An 18,917-nucleotide genomic window follows, 5' to 3' on the forward strand; every position below is an offset into this window, starting at 1 on the left:
TTCCAGGAGTCTGAATGACCAAAGATAAGTTTGTTTTCCATACTTGGCTCCCAGGAATTTTTCTATTCTAGTGTTTTATCTCCTGCATGTCTTTCCCACAACTGAAGAGAAATTCCTTCTTCGCCCTAAAAAGAAAATTGTACTTTAGTTTGCTTGATTCTATTCCTCTGGCCACTAATTGGTTATTTTATTTATTTTTTTTTTAAACCAGATTCTTATTTCTCTGTTTTTAAAGATCAGGGCATCTAAAAAATCACCAGTACTTTCAGAGAATACTTGTTGGGAATAACAATTCAAGGGGAAACCAGAAATTATCTTTCAATCAATGTAACATGTTTATGTCCCTCAGTTTGCGTGAAGTATTGAATGCAGATAGATAATGGATACTTGACAAATAGGAGAAGTTCTTCACTAAAACTGGCGGTTCTAATACTGAGCACATATACAATTCTAGGGTTAGCAGGAATATTCCAAATAATCTGAACTCAAATATTTCAGTTTACAAAGTGAGCACAGAGGGGTCAAAGGATGAGCTGAGCTACTTCCCTGCCCTTTCCATGAAACTGTTGTCTTTCCTGTGATTGTAAGGTAAGATCTGGGCAATAGTTTTGATGCAGATCTAAAATATTTTTTTTCACAAGACTCACAGTATTATTCTAAGAATCATTTGAAAATGTGGCTTTGGGTTCTGAATACCACAAAACATCTGACATCCACACCCGGTACTAGGTGTTACCTAGCGGTTATCCAAGGAGATCTATCTGTTAGAAGCAAGGTAAATAATAATAATAAAAACAATAGAAATAAGAGTTGTACTCCATAAGCATGACTTCTATTTATATAAAGAAAATTCTGTTTGTCAATGTAGGCATAACTTTCAGTAGGTACATACAGTCAAAATAGCTAAGATATTGTAGGGAGAGAAAGAGACAAGGGAACAGGTGACATGCTTTCCTAGGAGGCTTTCAATTTACACTGTGTCTACTTCCAGAATATTTCAGTTTGGGCAACAAACATGTATAACTTCTGAACTTATGAACATTTAAGAGGAAAAATTAAAATCATAAAAGAAGTACCACTTGGACATTATGGGAAGAAAATGTTACTTTTATGAAAGGCTCTTGAACTTGCCGAAAAGACAAAGGCACCCATTATTTTCCCACTGCAAATATAGTCAGTTGGTGACTAACCAGCGAGCTCAACATCCAGTTCTAATGGTGGCTCTGTATTGAATTATGAGTAACAAAGAATGGGCTTGTTTTGCAGGAGTGATTAAAACATTCTCATGAGCTCTGTCCTAGTACACCAGCTACATGAAATTGACTATCCACCACAGCGAATATCCTGGAGAGATAAAGACATCGAGGCTTTTTTACTGCTCAAAGTTCAGGCTCAGGAGTGCATCACCCTCCAGTGCTTGGTTCTTAAGAATGGCCAAGCCTTCCTAGACTTCTTACTAGTGTCTTCTTATGTCCACTAATCCCCTATTAGCTGATTTATTCAAATGTAATTATATTAATGAGTTTCTTGGATCTAAACTGGCTCCATAGTTTCTCCTTTCCTAAAATTAGAACATAAGAATTCGAACCCTTTATATATGTCTTGTCTTTTATATGATTTTGGTGCCTTTTATCAAGAGAATAATTTATCTGTTCCCCTCATGTTGCCATATGGAAAACAGTATTCAGTCTCAACGCGCCAACTTAGAGCCATATCAAACACTTCTAATCCCTTTTATCTACATGGCCATTTCACTTTTGGATGAAGGAAGAGTTTTATCTGTTTGGTGAGTTGTGTGGGAATGTGACCTTCATTAATGCCAGGCTTCCCCATGGGTTGAGACGATTCGTGCTCAAGTTCTTGTTTGTGACTAGCCCTGCACCTTGTTTATTGTTCTTTTTCTCATGGGCTGTTCTGTTCTCAAACAGAACATTTTCCTTCTGTTCCTTTTCAGCATCCATCTGCTCCCTCCTATAAGGGATGTCTGCCATTCTCTACTTTGTCCACCTTAGACTGGGGAGGTCAAATCCCAGCAACAGGAAGCCCTTAGTATACTCAAATCCAGTATTATCAGGGTAATTCTGATTCTGGACCTGGATCCTCATTCATCTCCTTGGATTAGCTCTGAATTGTTTATTACCATTGTCGGAACTATGCGTATACATAATATCTTTCTTTAATCTCTAGAAGTGTAATGTGTATCTTCTCTCAGGCATCACAAAGTCACCTCAAAACTGACATACTCAAACTTAATTCATAATCTTCTTCCTTGGGTAAAAATCAATCTTCAAAATCCTGGTTCCCTTTTGAGCATCTTCTACCACAACAAATGACATTACCTTCCTTCTCATTGTGCAGGCCAGCCACCAGAAGTCTTCCCTAACCTCTCTTCTCTCCCATTTTTAAGATCCAATTCATCATACTTCCCTCCATCCCCACCACGTCTACCCTATTCTAAAACATCTCATCTCTCACCTAAACTATAACCACTGCCTCCTGACGGGGCTGTTCACATATTCTCTGGCCTCTGTTCAATGAGCTCACCATGTTATGGCCAGAGGTATCTTTTCAATACCACGGATGGCATTTTATTTCTCTCTGGGGCCCCTGGGTAGCTTAGTCTGTTAAGCTTCTGACTCTTGATTTCGGCTCAGGTCATATTCTTGGGGTCGTGCGATGGAGCCCTGGGTCAAGCTCCTCACTCAGTGCGGAGTCTGCTTAAGACTCTTTCTCCCTCTTCCTCTACCCCGTCTCTCCCTCCCACTCACATGTTCCTGCTCTAAAAACAAACAAAGCAAAAAAATCCAGTCACATTACAAATAAATAAATAAATGAAAACAAAACTCCTGGCATAAAAAACAACTGGGGTCAGCAAACCTTCCCTCCCAAGGCGCTACATGATAAATTCTTTACATTTCCTGGGCTGTGCTTTCTCTGTGATAATGAGTTCCGGTAATGAACAAATGAGCACGGACACTGTGAGAAGAGGTGGCTGTGATCCAACCAGAGGGTACAGAGAAACACACGCGATAGGCTAGCTTAGACTCACAGGCTGTTTTTGGCCAATGCCTGTCCTATAATCTGCATATCACAACCCTGTGTACCTCTGTGTTCTCTTATGCAGGGTGTCCCACCCCCACTGCCACGTCAACGTCACTGACTTCATGTTCTTATACTTCTCTTCTCTGCCACTAGAAGGCCTTCATGTCCATCCCTCTGCCTGGATTCTTTTGTTCTGAATTGTCCTTCACCTGGCTTCATCTTACCTGTTCTGCAGATCTTAGTCCAAAGCTGCTTACTCAAGGATGTCATTCAGGGTCTCTCTGCCCTTGTATGGTTTCTGCTAGCCTCAGAGACTTCCCTCCAGAGCACAGCTCACAAGAACAATTATTACCTCTGCAATTAACTGAGTAATGTGTGTTCCCTGTGCTTCCCACCAACTGTGAGATCCAGGAAGCAGAAATAGTCTTTCCTTTGTTTAACATTGCATACCCTGGACCCAGTGCCTGTTGGTGGCACCTGGTAAAGTCTCATTGACTGAATATACCAATGGTGCATGCGTGAGTTATCCCCACGCCACCACCAGCAGCCTCCAATGTCCCATTGTGACTGCTACCTGCCTTCTCAAGTCCTCTCTTCCTATATCATCTCTAGCAGTGTTTCTTCTCTCTGTCTTTCTGGGCTAATCTCCCTTTTTCTGCACACTTAGAGGAATTTCAATTGCTACTTTCAATCTCTGTGTCCTTTGCATATGTCTGTCTTTTCTGGTTGAGGGCCCTTCTACCTTTCCTTTGGGTCCTGGACACTCATCATACAGATTGGTCAAATCTCTCCATCCAAAAACCTCTGGAACATGTTTTTAGTAGAACATAGTTGCTTTTACTCATTCATTGCAATGAGAGAGAACATGCACTGTGAAAACCATAGGAGCATCTCAGTAGAAGGGAGATGAAAAAGGATTTAAAGATTAGAGGAGAAAAAAAAAAAAAGAAAAGAAAAAAAAAGAAAAGGAAAAAAAAATAAAGATTAGGGGATATGTTTGGTAGTTGTAGGGAGAGTTCAAGGAAGCAAGGCTTTTGCTTTTGCTCCGGATTGGTGGCTGCCCTCAGGAAGTGAGGACAGTTCTTTGATCTGACATCTTAATGCTTTTTTAGGAGGAAAGAGAAGGGAAGAAGGGAGCACAGCTGAAGCTGAATTTGGTTAGAAGGCAGTAATAGCCAGATTAGGGTAATCTGGGCCTTTTTAATCATTTGGCCAGTGTTTCTGGTTTTTATCTTTGAAGACGTGGTTATGAAATGTTCTTGTTTTTGCTTTGATCCAGCACATTTACAGAATGGTCTTGCTGTGTTTTGTCGTTCTCTGAACTTGTTTATGTTCAATAGAATGCTGTGGCCTGACTGTGAGGAACAGGCCAGATCCCAGCGACACTGAGCCCCGAGAGCCGGGGCAAGCACCCCTGGTCTGCAGAGCTGCTTCCCTTTTCTCAGCGTGAGCCCTCCTGGGGAAGAATGGGTACACACGGAAGGGTGCCCAAACACACAAAGGTTCTCTGTGCTTAGTTCTGGTCTGATAGTCCATATCCAGGCAAGCTAACCTTGGCCGACATGTAATAGAATTTCGAGAGTGAATACTTTTGTTTATCATTTTTCATTTTGTCCTAGCTAAGAAGTCACATTAAGTTATGAAGTCAGATAAATAAAATTACCTATTGAAAAGCACATGGCATTCTTTGGCCTTTGCTCATTATTATAATCACTGATAAGATAAACACAATAGCTTTCAATAATCTCCCTTAGTACATAATTTAAAAAAAAAAAAAAAAATCTTGAGTCATGTTGCCAAGATCTTCTGTGCATTCCCAACTGAGAAGGCAAACAACTGAATTCTGGACAAGAGCCAACCTGCTTGCATCAGTTCATAGCTGTGGCCATTGCCCACAGGTGAGGCATATCAAAGGGATTTATGAGTAAAAGTCAAGTGTATGTTGCCGCCTGAGGACCGTAGTAAGGAAGGATCTATATTCTGTATGCAGAATTCAAGGTTTCATTATGACGATTAAATGGCCAACTGATACAAGAGTTACATAAAGTTGCACTGAGAAATAGTTGAGAAAACCACCTTATTCATCCAAATCCATCTGGGAATCAGTAAAGCACAAGTTATGAAGGTTTCTGGAACTTTCTGTCCTGTATGTATTTGTAGAAGAGATTTGATCCTATCTGAGGCTTTACAAAGTCAGTGACTGGACACCAGGACAGTACTGAACAGAAGCAAATGCTAGGCCTTTGGTTAGACTTCATTTCTTGGCTGGAAGTTGTGGTGTTGAATTTGGGAAAAACAAAAAAAACTTCATAGATTTCAAGTACCACACAATGTAAGGAATGCATATTAATATTATTTTAAATGTATTTGCATAAAATAACCTGCAGATGTGTAAATATTAGCATGTGTGTGATTATCTGGAAGATAGGACATTGGAAGTTAGGGTCCTGAGAGAAAAATATTTAGAAATTAAAGGATTTCAAATGAGACCTCAGGAGTATACAGGATCACTAGCTTTCACATGACTTAGAATTCTTTTATGTGTCCGTAACAAGGTCCTTCTCCCATCCCCCTCTTTTTTTAGGAAAGCTATTAAATTTCTTTATGCTTTAATTTTTCATGTATAAAGTGAAAATAATAATATCAGCTACTATCTTAAGAATTAAATTAAGGAATATAGTTAGTGCAGGAAGAAGAGTGCTTGGCCCATAGTGAGTGCTATTTGGTCACCACTTTTCTTGAGTTCTAGTATTTTCTTTTTTAGCAAATATGCTGACGCTGAATTTCACAGAAAAAAAATAGAATCATCAGAGATGATAATGCAAATCAAGTACAAAAAACAGGTCGCGGCTAGAAACGATTGCCCTTACTTGGTGAGGACTCCCTTCTATCCATGATTTTTTTTTTAAAGATTTTACTTATTTATTTGACAGAGAGATTAGAGAGAGCACAGTTAGGCAGAGCAGCAGGCAGAGGGAGAGGGAGATGCAGGTTCCCCAGCAAGCAGCGAGCCTGATGTGGGGCTCCGATCCCAGGACCCTGAGATCATGACCTGAGCTGAAGGGTGATGCCCAAACTTCTAAGCCACTCAGGCACCTCTGTATCCACGGTTAATGCTTCTACTGCGTTACCGACTCTCCATCTTCCACCTCCTTGGGAACTTTTTCCTAAATTCTTTCTCAATACACACACAAACACACAGGTGTGTGGGTATGTGCACACACATGCTTCAGTGCCCCCGCATCTATAAGCTCTTTTATTTCAGCACGCAACCTGATCTAGTCTCTCCTATTAAAAAAAAAAAAAAAGCCTTCCAAGAGTCATGTTTTTTAAGAGCTATATTTTAATTCGTTATTCTCTCTTTAGGAAATGAGAAGTAAAGATACCTTGTCTTCCTAACAAAAACATTTTTTTTCTTTTGCAAGAGTTACCTAAACTCATTAATTCTCCTGTTTAAATGCCTGTTTACTCATCATTTCCCTGGAAATTTTCCTGTCTTCCAATTTTTCCTGGGAAATTGTTTTCACACATTTGACTCATTCCTCACAATAATCCTATGATAGATACCATTTATATTCTCCCATTTTACAGATGAGAAAACTGGGTTATAGAGCAATTAAGTATCTTTCCCAAAGTCACAGAGTTAGTAAAGACTTACTGAAACTTAAATTAGAATTTATAAAGGCTATAACTATATTTAAGATGGGAAATATGTGCAAAATAATGTTATCCTAAAAGTAGAAGGATCATCCTACGAGTATTTTATTTTTTCACTATTGTGTCTTATATATGATTTTCATCCCTTTATTGCATTTTAAACTTTTATGAAAGCAGGCATTTTAAAAGTCCTCACAGCTTATAGAAGAATGCTGAATTAATAGTGATAAAAATAGTAGCCTGTATTTGCATACACTTATGTATGTAAATAGCACTTACTATATGCCAAGCACTCTTCTTACTACACTAAATATATTACTTAATTTAATTCTTAGGATAGTAGCTGATATTTTCACTTTATACACGAAAAACTAAAGCACAGAGAAATTTAATAACTTACCTAAAGCCAGTGGGTTTGCAAATGGCAAAGCCAGAGTTTGAACACAGCCAATCTTGTCTACACTCAGTGCTTATAAGCATTGTTCTATAGTAATCGCTAAAGGCTTAAGAGTGATTAAAGAATCTACCGAAACATATATTTCATTATGGGATAATATAACTTGAGGCATGATTTATCGAACCAAGTTCCAGATTTATACTCTTGTATAAACCAAATAAAAACACAGGCTAGGTGTTAGTGAATCATACTGGCTGAAGTAAGAATTGCGTTTGCGGAAATACACCACTCTTTTCTCCAGGAAAATACTGGTCATTAACTAATATTAAATTATCAATGATTTTTGAGAATCACAGCCATAAATTTTGCACTTATTCAATAACATTCTTTAAATGTTATCCTCTAGATACAATGTATACTGCATATTAGTAAAACACAGCTCATAAAATTATACAGGCATTTAGCTATTTAAATATTAAGATATTTAAAATAAATACACAGATATTTAAAGTATAGTTGCCAAAATAACCTTTCTAAACTAGGAATGACTAGGTGATGATTCCTCTTCAGACACGATCTTATTTAAACAAATATAATTTATTTTATTTTCTAGAGTATTAATTTCATATTTCAAAAGAGAAGAAAACAAGAGATGATTAAGTGCAATTTCAAGATAAAACTTGGAATTATTCTCAAGTTCTTGACTGCAGCTTATCATGAAACAAAAGTAATATCTTCCAAAAGAAGATAAACAAGTGTTAACGATAACCACAATTATAAAACACTGCTGGATTGAGTGTGTGCGTGGAACACTAAGAACTGTCCTCACATCCTTTCTTCAGATGAGTACATTTACAATGAGACAAGATACATAATAGCCAGCAGAATACATGCTTCATTGTTTGAGACTTACTGAATCATCAAGGAGACCTGTTAATGAGGCATTGGATAACATGAGGACATGAATCACTACTTCTTTAAATTAAAAAAAAAAAAATAGTTTCTTATCCAAAGAAATAAAGTTATATAGTATCTTATATACATTTCTAGCATAGAAATATACAGTAACCACAGAATATAAAAGAAAGGGGATATAAAAACTGTCACTACAGGAAAAAAAAGGACATTGTAGCATGATAAAAAAGAGAAAGAGTTAAAAACTGAAAGGAAATTAATAATGATTGATTGATAAGATTGCAGACAGACTTTTTCCTCTCAAACATTCTCTGTGTTTCCATATTTTCCATATTTTCTAGAATCAACTGATAATGCTTTTAAATCTTTAAAGTGTTACAAACTTCTGCTACAAAAAAATGAGAATAATTATTTATTTGAAAGGATTAGCAATTGGAAATAGGAAATATAACTCCTATATGACTTGAAAACCATAACTTTCATAATTTCAAGGTTAGAAGTTAGTTTAGCAATAAATAACAGTCATCAGTCAGCACCTCAGCAACGTAAATAATACATTTATAGTGCCTCCATTGTAACATCTCTATAAAATAAAAAAATACATATCAATTTATATCTCCAATAACACACTGAAAAATCAAAGGACTATGGTATCATCTAATTTGAGCTACCAGTAACAACTAATAGTAGGAGTTTATAAAAAATTCACCTAATCTATGTAAGCACTGTATACACCCTTATTTATCGTAATTAAGCCAAATAACATAACTTACTCACATAAACAATTATAGATATTCTAACAAGAAAAATCATTAAAATCAGAGGGACCTACCTTCTCAAAGACTAAAATCCAGAAGTATTTTCTCCCCTTTAACTAAACTTTAACTAATTTTGTTGGTAGGTAACAGAACTTCCCTAACTGGGTCTACATCCAATTACAAATTTCCAGGCCGGCAGTTACATGTTCTGTCATCTTCACTCAAAACGACTAGAAAATGTACATGCATTCCAGAAAAAAAATATTAGAAATCAGTGCATATATGTAAATATCATTACCCATGCTAGGCTTCTTCTCATTCTTGCCAGAGTTTATATCAGACAAGAGGACTTTCTCCTGGATCATTTATCTCCATCAATGCTCATTCTTAAACTCACAGGAAATCAGGGCTTACTTGTCTTTGATTTTTAAATAAACACACGTCTTTATATGTGAGGAAGAACCCCCACTAACAACTTTGAATCATTTCCTTAAAATTCTCAGAAGGTTCACTTGACCAGACTCGTTATATGGAAAACAACAAATCCTTATCTTCAACAAACTCCATTTCAAGGCAGTTTGGGGGTGGGGGAGACAAACAGACAAAAACAAAAACAAAACACCACGAGTGGAACCAGTGTTTGGGCAGGCAGCAAAAGAGATCATCTGAATTTAAGTGGAACGTTTCCAGGAACAAGAACATAGGCGAGCTTTTCCATCTTCTTCTTCTTCTTCAGTCTGATGTGGAGATCCAGATGGAACTCCCACTTCCCAGTTAGTCAGCTCTAGCCGTGGGCTTCTGTCCTTTGGATACAGGTAGGGATTCCTAGCCTCTGCATATGGAGGTGGTCCTCTCACTTCGCTGTGAGGACCTTCCTAGGATGCGAGAGCGTATGTGTTAGATCCTTGTCTGTATCTGATTTGGGGACCAGTGAGTTAAGGCATAAGGGTTTGCATTGCCGAAGAAAGAGAAAACCGCCTGAAGACAATTTCATTCCCATTGGGGACTTTTTTGGGTTCCCTACAAACTCCTCCAGAAAGAGCTGAAGCTGATTCACTTGCTTCAGGGACACACTTACTGTGGCCAAATTTTTTATGGCACTTGATTGTGAGATCTTAGATTAGCAGTGTTGCTTGGCAACCCACCAGCCCCCACCTAGATTTTTTTTCATTTTGACTTCCCTAAATTCACATTTTAAACTTTCAGAAAGAGCACAGATGGTTTTAAGTTTTAGTATTTAATATTTGCAAGGGAAAAAAATGTTCAATTCTAATTTATTCTCCTAGCACAAAAAATTCAAAGTTTTTGTGCTAAGCAATTCCATTTATATCCATGTAAAATGTCCTTGCAATTTCCCTCAGTCTCCACCCAGCTGTTCCTACCACGACCCACACTCAAAGAATGTCTCTCTCTACCCATTTGCGGACTTAATTTCTTCTCTAGAGAGGAATGTACAGTAATCGAAGCAATGCCTCAGTCTAACATCATATCATGACTGGTAGAGAGAGAGAGAGATAGGGAAGGAAGAAGGGGAGGGAGTTTGCCTCTGAATTGTCACTCAAGAAATTGCTTTCCGGTGTGTGACAAACACTACTTCCAAAGAGACTGTACAGAGTAAATATTGTTAAGATTCCAACAAAATGTCATTAGAATGAATGAACATTTCTCCAAAATGTAGCATATCGACCAATGTTTTTAGAGAATTGAAAAGAAACTTGTCAAAGTATAGCTTATTAATAATATAAAGCACTTAACACATTCAAAGATGAGCAAATGATTTATAGTAGTACCTGCGATAGAGAGATATACTCAATATCCTTGTGGATGATAACGTTGATGTGGATTATTTAATGATGAAGATGTCAACAGTATATTAGATTATTAAGTTTAAAATTTAGTTTCAAATATTGCATGTAGAATATGACCCTATTTTTTGCTAATATTAAACTGTGTGTGTATGTACGTAATCAGGAGATTAGAGGTGTCGCATTTTTTAAATAGTGTGATTACAGGTGAGTCTCGTTTTTCTCAGTTTTTCTCCATAAATACATCCTTCTTTTATACATGTCATGCAGGGGATGACGTTGATGATCCATTTCATACTCTGTTCTTCCCGTGCAGACTAGTAAGCTCGTGGATGTCCTCTCCAAATACACTCTTCTCTGCGCTGGTTTGTGATGCTGAACTTGGAGTCTGCAGATAACCTTTCCCTTTTCCAGCAGGTTTCCTATTAGAATCGGCCATTAGCATCATACGACTGAAAGGCAAGAGCAGGAGGAAGGGGCCTACTTCCTATTTGCTGGTTTCTGTCAGTGTCATCCCAGCCAGGGTCTCTTACATCATCATCAGCAGCAGTTTATCTCATTCACTCCACAAAGCACTCCCAGAACACCCCACCCCGACCCCGTGGTGCCAGGCTAAAGTGGGCAGTATACTCTCCCAGTTACTACCACCACTGACCAAGTCACCTCTAAACCCGCCATGTTCGAGTAGGGACCGAAGAGAAGGTTCTGCAGCAAGTCCAGGCTGCAGGGCCCTTTGCTTCTCCCCCTGCAGACTCCTGGTGGCAGATTCAAGAATTCTAAGTATCAGTGGTGAAAAGGGCTTCCCCGAGGAGTCTCCAGCCAGCCCCAGTAGGAGGAGCATGGTGCAGACCTCTGGGCTGTGGGAGCAAATCTGCATTCTCCTCAACATATTCTTTCCTTCTTTGGAGAAAGTTCCTGGAGGGCTTTTGATTCTTGTGGAATCTTTTTTTTTTTCTTTTAAGATTTTATTTATTTAGGCAGAGAGGCAGGCAGAGAGGGGGGTGGGAGAAGCAGGTTCCCTGCTGAGCAGGGAGCCCTATGTGGGACACGATCCCAGGACCCTGAGATCATGACCTGAGCCAAAAGCAGAGGCTTAACCCACTGAGCCACCCAGGCGCCCCCTGGAGTCTTGAACTACTAAGCATGGGACATCAGAATGACCACATGGCCTGAACTGCCCCTCATAAACCGGGTATTAGATGGCCCACCAAGTCAGAAGTTTGGGCAAGTAATTAATCATCAAGCAGATCTGCTTTTAAGGGTTGTACGGGAGTGGATGTTTGGAAGCCTTCATTTGTCGTTCAGTGTCCTTCTTTGACACCCACTCCTGCTTCATTTGTCTTAACTTAGCCATGTCACAAGATAAATAATTGTCAAATCTGGATTTAAGCCAACATCAGATTGACCCAAACATCCATTAGCTGGATAAAACAAAATGTGATATATCAATACGATAGAATATTAGTCGCCAACAAAAAAGAATGAAGTGTTCATTTGTGCTACAACATGTGTGAACCTTGAGCTCATTATGTGAGGGAAGCCAGACAAAAAAGGCAACATAGGCATGATTCCCTTTATATGAAATGCCCACAACAGACACATCTGCAGAGACAGAAAATAGATTGCTGGTTGCCAAGGGCTTGGTGGGGCAGGGAATGGAGAGTAACTGCTAATGAGTATGGGGTTTCTTTCTGGAATGTTGTAAATCTTCCAATAGCAGATGGTAGTGATCATGGTACAGTATCCCAAAATATCAGCAAGTATATCCCCAAACCACTGAATCATATACTTTAAAAGGATGGGTTTTATAGCATGTAAATTTTACCTTAAGAGAATTGTTCTAAAAATTGTAATTAAAACCAAATAATGAAAGGTAGAGATGAATGGCTTCATCAGTTTTTACTCCAGGAAAATGGTTATTTAATCAGCCTGAAATACATACAGAGAATAGTTTTCTGAATTTGGGGAGTAAACCAGACCATTTTCTGTGTATGGGTATGTGTATTTTCCCCCAAAGGCTATCACACAGAGAGCACTTATATTTTTCATGGTATCGTTATATTGATCTCTGAGTTCTTACGAAGTATTAGTGATCCTGCACTAAAACATAAAGCAGGAGGGCAAGTACAGAAGAGGAAGTATGAATAGCTAATATAAAACAGATGTCCAGCTTCGCTAAGAGTGAAGTTCATTCATAATGTAAATGAACTGAAAAATAGGCCATCACCTCTCCCCCTCCGACTGGCCCAACCTGGAGTGGTAACTAGTGAGGAAGAGAAGCCTCATGCATTACTCATGGAAGCATAAATAGTCACAGCCTTTTAGAACATTCTGGCACTATATATTGAAATTAATAATCGGCATGTCCTTTCATGCAGTAGTCTCACCCTTTCTATTCTACCCCATAGAAATGAAAGTGTCAGTGCATAAGGATATAATGACAAAGATGTATTTGGCACCTTTGGAAACCAGGTGAAGGTCTGTTATTTGGGGAGTTTAATTGCGATAGTTTCATATAATATTTCTTAGCCATCAAAAGGAAAAAAATGAGATCTCTGTATATGCCCCTGGAAAGATATTCATGATACATAGCTAATATAAAAGCAAGATTCAGGGGCATCTGGATGGCTCAGTGGGTTAAAGCCTCTGCCTTCCACTCAGGTCATGATCCCAGAGTCCTGGGATTGAGTCCCGCATCGGGCTCTCTGCTCAGCAGGGAGACTGCTTCTCTCTCTCTCTCTCTCTCTCTGCCTACTTGTGGTCTCTGTCTGTTAAATAAATAAAATCTTAAAAAAAAAAAAAAGCAAGATGCAGAGAAATATGGACATTTCATTTATGTAAAGCAAAGTAACAAAATGTGGTTTATATGGGCCCTGTGTATTTGTATGTATGTGTATATGATTTTATATGCATGGAAAAAGGTATAAAGAGACATACCAGATAGGTCATTTTTGGCTATGTAGCTAGTAAGCAGGGGATGGGGGAGCTGTGGGGTAGAAGGAGACAATGTCAGTTCACAAGAACAAGTGACCCAGCATGAATGATATTAATCCCATTTTGTGCTGTCTTATATATAAATATAAAAGATTGAAAAAAGATGTGTGGTGAATTCAGCCAAGTGCTACAAAAGGACAGATCAAAGTAGCAGGATCTCAGAGGATGTTTTCATCCTCCCCCACGATTTGCTGTATTATTTAAAGTTTCACAAAGGTTATGTATTATTTATATAATCAGAAAAATTGAAAAGATTTTCAGTGGGGAAAACAGATAATATAACCAATATTTTATTATTATTATTTTTAACTTGAAATACCTTCGTTAATTTGTAGGTTCAGAAACTATAATATTTTGGAGAATGGCTGGGATTGGAGATTACCTTTGCTAGACTGGAAGTAAAATTGTCCAGCTGATAAATAGTGTTAATCCCACATGAGGAAGGGCTGTGTGTAACTCACATCATGGACGATGGTTTCAAAAATCTTAACACTCCACCCCCTGCAATGAAACCGTCTCATCTGAAAATGAGAACCGGCATGTGGTCCTTGTACTAACATCAATGTTTTCTTGTATTCTCTACTCCTTCCTTCTGCTGGACTGGGGGGTTTTGATCTGTAAAGGGCCTGGATTAGGTTAGATGTCTTCTAACTGAATGGAGATCTGTTAAGATCACCTAGGATGAAGTCCATACCAAACATAATGGATCAGAATTTCTGGAACTAGAGCTAAGAAATTCATATAAAAAAAAAAAAAATCTGCGTCACTTGGGTGGCTCAGTGGGTTAAAGCCTCTCCCTTTGGCTCGGGTCATGATCCCAGGGTCCTGGGATCGAGCCCCGGTATCCGGCTCTCTGTTTGGCGGGGAGCCTGCTTCCTCCTCTTTCTCTGCCTGCCTTTCTGCCTACTTGTGATCTATGTCAGAAAAATAAATAAAATCTTGAAAGAAAGAAAGAAAGAAAGAAAGAATAACCAAGGTCACTCTGCTAGTTAGTGGCTGGCCAACAACTCAAACAAAGGTCTTCTGACTCTTAAACAGCATCTCACACAAATTTAAAAAAAAGTCCTTCAAGTCGAGAAGTCTAGAAGGCTTAAGAATCCCACAAAGTCTCTGTCACATCTAACCATGATTGTTTTAAATGCCTTTACTGTTGCTGCTGCCATACCCTCTGAGGCTGAGAAATGGGCTCTCTCCAAAGATCTGTTGCTGCTTTGGTGACTGATGCTAACGATGGATGCACTAGTCTTGCAGTGGTTCCCCAAGATCTAGGGAAGGGAAAGAGATGTTTTTTTTTTTTCTAGAGTTGTGTGCAGCTGGGTTTGTTGGGGCTTAGCTGGTGTTGTCTGGATACAAGAGAAACTTTTGTTGCTGTGATTTCCTTATCTTCGTGGTGAGCCCTGTGTCTGTCCTTGAGAAGTAAGGAGTTGGATTTTCTGGGAATGTGTTATATTAGTTGATCTGCCCCTATCTATTAATAAGATTTTTCAATGTACAAATAAAATGTAGGTATCAAAAGGAGTAAAAATTTCCATTTTGTTATATAAATTACATTCCAAAAATTATTATCAGTCAAATTATACCACTTTCATTGAAGGTCTCCTAGAAGATTGTGTGTCTCAGAGGAGAAAAATGTGTCCTCTTAATGCTCTGTAGATTCCAGATACCATTTAAAGATAAAAGTTCATTATATGATAGAGTGCTTTTAAAAAAAAAAAAAAGAGAGAGAGAGAGTTTATTTATTTATTTATTAGAGAGAGAGAGAGAGCAAGGATGGGAAAGAGAGAGCATGAGAGGGGAGGAGTCAGAGGGAGAAGCAGGCTCCCTGCTCGGACTCCATGATCATGACCTGAGACAAAGGCAGTTGCTTAACCAACTGAGACACCCAGGTGCCCCAGATGGAATGCTTTTTATTCTCTGACTTATTGTGAATGTTTGTGTTAAGTACCCTTCTGTGTTACTTGTTAATTCTCATAGAGCTGAAAATATAGTGTTATCAATTAAATATTCGTTGCCACTGATGAAACCATTGGAAAAATTTCTTTTCATATATTTTATACATACATAACTAGTTTCAATGACTGAAGAAGGAGAGCTGTGTTAGATGTTAGAAAAATTAATTTCCACCCTTCTGAAACTGTTCTTACAACAAATATGGTGGTATGTAGAAGATCTATTTTTATTCATTTTTTTATTCATTAAATATTTACATTAAAAACTTATTTTGCCCCAAACATTTTGATAGCTATTCAAAATTCAAGGATGAACAAAATATCCTTCCCCTTTCCCTAGATCTTGGATTCAGTTGGGGCAATGCTCATATAAACAAAGCACTTTGGTAAAACGTGATAAAGTGACCATAATAAAAGCATATCAAAATGTTCACCTCATTTTTTCACTTCTTCCTCATATAATAAAGTACGATGACCTATTAAAATGCTTTGATATGCTGATGTGCCCTTAGCCCCCAAATAAAACATATTTTGATGTTGCCATTGATCCTGTTGTCATTTTAAGAAAAGGCAGTTTATAAAAACGGTGCAAGTTAAATGAATTGCCTGCTAATTCCTAAATATCAGTGTTTTAAAATGGAGCATAATGCATGTAGAACTGTGTATCTATTAGATTTAATAAAATTATTAAAATCCAGATCTATGTAATAATATATTTAGGAATTATGAATGTTGAATTACACGTTGTTCGATTAGCAAAGCCATTTCAAAAATGCTCTATGGGGTTTTCTCTCCTTTCCTCATTTTTCCTTTATTTCTTGATTTCCTCAGCATCAGGATTCTAGTGATAAAGCGTGCGAGGTGTTAAACAAAAATTTTTCAAAAGTAGCCATAATAACAACAATAACAAAAAAGGGAAAGAACAGAAAGTCAGAAACCCAGCGTTAACAAAATGCATGTTTAACCAAGTCTGGGAGATCAAGCCAGACTGCACTTGGTAAATACCTTTTGGAGACACTAATACCCAAAGGTTGTGTTTGCTGTTGTGCTTGAAGTTTGCTTTGCGTGGGCTCTAAGACACCAGATGACCAGTAATCTCACTTGCCCTTTCTTCCTCTACTCTCTGTGGGCTCTGCATACACCTCGTTTCCCCCACAGCCTCGCCTGCCCCTGGCCATCCCCCGGCTCCCTCGTCTCTCCCAGACTCTCCAGATGTCTGCGGCGGTTAGGATTCAGTGGGTCACACCTTACCCTGTCAGGAGCTGGCGCCTCCGATGCCCCGCGCTTGCTCGTCGCTTCATTTCCCCTGCAAAGGGCCCGCTGACAAGTCTGCCTTGTTAGAGGCAAATCTCAGGGAGCCCAAGGCAGCCAGCGGTTTCCCGTTTGGTTACCTGTCATATCTCCTTAGGTTTGGGCGGTCTGAGACCCCCGCAGTTCTCAACCTCTGCGAGGGCCCTGCCAGGGAGGGCCAGCTCTAGGCCGGCCAGTTCGTGCGAGGGCTCTTGGACGGAACCTGCAGAGGGTACGCACACATCGGGAAGGTGTGCAGTCGTGGTAAATGTTTCCTCAGTTTTGGTTCAGCTTAATTCAACTCCCTGAACATTTATTAAGGCTATGCAAGCTGAGGGAAACCGTGGGGCACTTGAGTTTTTTATATATATATATAATATATGTATAAAATTATATAATAAAATATATTTATGTATGCTTTATTATATATAAATGCATATATCAAGTATATATTTTTATATTTATATACATATATACCATTTACATATATATATATTTTTTTATTGAATTAGCCAACACATAAGGCTTGAGTTGTTTAACAGTCCAACACACATGCTTGCTTTCTGATCTTCACAACAACCTTGAGAAACAGATGGGTAAATATTTCTTCCATCCCATGGCATTCCATTCAGTTATTCAACCATTTAGTCATTCAACAAACTTCTTTGTAAAGAATCTGCTCTGTGTTGGCACTGCTCTCGGAGCAGAGCTTAGGGAGAGTGATGAAATACTCTCCTCTGTTCTTCCTCCCCGTGGGCTACCTGCCTTAGGAGAGAGCCGCAGATTCAGGCCAATAAGACAGAGAGTAAATAAGAGATCAGCAAAAAAGAGCAGAGGGGAGTGTATCCAGTAAGGTGAGGAAGAGGCTGCCCACAAGGGCTGGGCGCTCAAAGAAGATGATGTTTATGTGAGGCAGGAAGTGAGAGTTGGCCTGGAAAACAAAACACCCCAACGTATTTCACCCCTATTCGATATTCCCCCGAAGCCTTATGAGGTTCTCATTACTGCATTGCATCTGCGGGAGTTTAGACCCAGGTTTAATACAGCGAGGAATGAGGCAACGTCAACCAGCAAATACATGTAAACAGGGGACAGAGCAAACTCCTTCTGTCTGACTCATAGTTGATGCTTTTTTTCATGAAACAACATAATTTCCTAGGAGGAGCCAATTCTGTTTTGAAGAAAGTATTGATATTAGAAAAGAAGTGAATTATACAATTGAGATAATTTAATATAATTATAAGCCAGAGAACACCATTAAGTTTGAGAATTGTTTCTGAAACACTCCAATATTCTAGCTCTGCCATACAAAATAAGTGTACTAAAATGTCTATCTGTATTTTCAATTAGGCATAGTATGTGGTAATTATTATGTGTTTTTTTAATGAAGTATAGGTTCTACTCACATTTCACTGAAGGAGAGAGTTGAATTTACAGTTGAGTTCCATGTTGAAAAACTCTTTCCTATCATCTTCTTTTTTTTTTTCTTTTGGGAATCATCAGAGACCTTAAAAGCATCTGCTTACCGAACCAAAGAGGATGTTTTAAAATCATTTTATTCAATAATGCGAGGAAGTAAACCCAGTAATAGAATCTAAATGCATTCCTCTTGTAGACTTTCCTGGAAAAACATCAGAGACTATGTCACAAAAGGTCACTAAGAAAAATTACCGAATGGAAAACCATACAACTAGAAACGACAGCTCTGCCAAACTTTGCTGTGTGGCCCTGGACACATCATTTCATCATGGTAAGCCCTTCTGCTTCTTTTTGTATAATAGAGTAAGTGGTCACAATGGTGTTCCAATTGACAAGGTTTTGGTAGACAAATTAATTAACATATGGGAAATAATTTGAAACATAAAATACTATGCATAGGGTACTAAAAAGAAGAATGCTTTTATTTATTATTACAAATTGAATATCTTGTGTATATTAGTAAAGGAGAATGTCTGTATTAGCAGATATCTAGGAGAAAGAGTTGATAGATGTCTTTGGAAAACCCTGGGTCTTTTCATGGGTGGGTTAGAACAATTCCTGTTACATTGCCTATAGTGTATTTTAAATACTTCAACATAATATGATATACGGATAGGATACATTCAGTATA

General features: G+C 38.4%; 1 long non-coding RNA gene across 2 annotated transcripts in view; it reads left to right on the forward strand.

Moving 5' to 3' along the window:
* The window catches only part of LOC131813035 (uncharacterized), a 120,500-nt gene extending 101,948 nt beyond the window's left edge, over nt 1-18,552 (forward strand). For both annotated transcript variants that reach the window (XR_009346580.1, XR_009346581.1), the window contains exon 7: nt 18,423-18,552. This is a non-coding gene — a long non-coding RNA (uncharacterized LOC131813035). The remainder of the gene's footprint in view (nt 1-18,422) is intronic.
* The last annotated feature ends 365 nt before the right edge of the window (nt 18,553-18,917 follow it).

This window comes from Mustela lutreola, chromosome 12 (assembly GCF_030435805.1).
Source record: "Mustela lutreola isolate mMusLut2 chromosome 12, mMusLut2.pri, whole genome shotgun sequence".
Classification (NCBI taxonomy): Eukaryota; Metazoa; Chordata; class Mammalia; order Carnivora; family Mustelidae; genus Mustela; species Mustela lutreola.